Source organism: Merops nubicus, unplaced genomic scaffold, assembly GCF_000691845.1.
Source record: "Merops nubicus isolate BGI_N331 unplaced genomic scaffold, ASM69184v1 scaffold15214, whole genome shotgun sequence".
Classification (NCBI taxonomy): domain Eukaryota; kingdom Metazoa; phylum Chordata; class Aves; order Coraciiformes; family Meropidae; genus Merops; species Merops nubicus.
The window spans coordinates 20,162-22,020 of NW_008602400.1; positions in this window are offsets into that span (position 1 = coordinate 20,162).

The following is a 1,859-nucleotide window of genomic DNA, read 5'->3' on the forward strand; positions in this document are numbered from 1 at the left end:
GGCAGCCTCTGGAAGGAACCAGTGCTGCACTGGCATGGCATGGCACAGCACATCTCAGCCTCTGCCCTTCACGGGAGCCCAGCACCATCTGAGCAGCACCAGGGCAGATACACCAGGGCACATCTGCTGCATGCACCTCTTCCCACACAATCAGAACTATGGATTTCTGGCTCTCAGTACAGCTTGTCTGAGCATCCGGCTCCAGAAGGAAAATTTGGAAAGGCCAGAGGTGCCTTTGAGGCTGCAATTTCACTCGGGAGAAGGGAGGATGTCTCGGCTGTGGGGAAAAGCACCCCAGCAGCCATGCCCTAAGGGGGTCTGGCTCCTCTGCTGCAAACATGGCAGGAAAGATCGAACGTCCGTCCCTACGTTAACCCATCCTCAGAGAGGATCATCAGAAGAGCAGCAGAGAAATATGTGCAGCTGAACACGAGGGGGAGCTCGGGACAGAGCCTGGAGGGGAGCAGGGAGCAGAAAAAGCAGAGCCTACTCACTGGCCCCCTATCCCCATCCTACCTCCATCTCCCTCCTCTCCTTCCTTGCCCCCTTCCTTTCCTTCTACCCTCCCTATACCTCCATGCACACAATAGGCACGGGCTGTGCTCCATGTCCAGAAAGCCATATGGAAGGAGATCCTTGAGCACGAGAAGGATGATCTGGGAGCTGCTCCCAGACACACGTAATCCTGCAGAGTATCTTCCCCCCTCGCACTGATCCTGCTGCTGCTTGTGAGAGCAGGCATGAAGCTCAACATGTGCCTGCAAATTGCTCTGACCCTCAAACGATGAGCTGTCACTAATTCTTCTCACCGTCCCCACAGTCTCCCACAAGAGGAATCTGCTGCTGCTTTCCCATCCCTGACCTGCCACCTTAGGGGCATTATCTCGATTTCTCTGCGAGGACTGCAAGGGATGGGCTGGGCAGGCTCCAAAGCAAGCTCAGAGCCTGGAGCAGGAGTTTGCATCCTTGCTGCCAGCTCTCAGGGCTATTAGCTCAGCTTCAAAGTGACCAAACAGGCTTTGGGAGCAGTCTGAGCTGGTGGGACCTCACCAAAAAGCCCCCACATAGCATCATGCCATGTTGCAGGACTGGGAGACCGACTCCTGCTCTCGGTGAGGCATGAACTGGAGCCTGGAATGACCCCATGCCCGCCGCATGACTTGCTGCATCTCCTGGGCCACTTCACCACGAAGAAGTTGTACTTCAGGAGCAGCCAGCTCAGCCATCCAGGACATGATGTGAGGAGACAGCTATGAACTCGCCGGGAGAGGCAGGAGTTGCAGTGCAGCATCTATAGCACTCTGGAGGCACGGCAGAAAGCCTGTGTGCCAGCCACTGGCACGGGCTGTTCCAGCCAGCCAGACACTTCAGGGCAAAGGGGAAGGAGCGCCCTTTTGGGGAACCATGTGTGCTTCTCTAACCACACCAAGATGCTGCTGTTTTATCCACCAGCATCTCCCTCCAGGCCTGCAAGGTTTGCCTGCAGCTCTCCAGGACAAGCACAGCCACTCTCACCTTTCTCTGGAGTCATGGGGCTGAGCTCTCAGCCATCTCGGCCATCCAGGGGCGCCACATTTCATTATAGCTACTCAAAACCTATAAGAAGTGGCCAAAGTCATCCTGGATATTAATCTATGGTCCTGTCACCACCCTAAGGACTTAAGCAGGGGAAGCTGAGAGCTGCTCTGGTACATTCTTGTGGCTTTTTTACCCGTGATACCAATAAAGGGGGATGGTGATGCCGACTGGTTCTGCCTCCCACCCTCCCACACCTGCAGAGCAGGGAGACAGAAGACTGGGCCGAGGAGGACTGGAATAATTTTCTCCTGGCAAAGCTGTCGACTCAAGGAGAAACATAA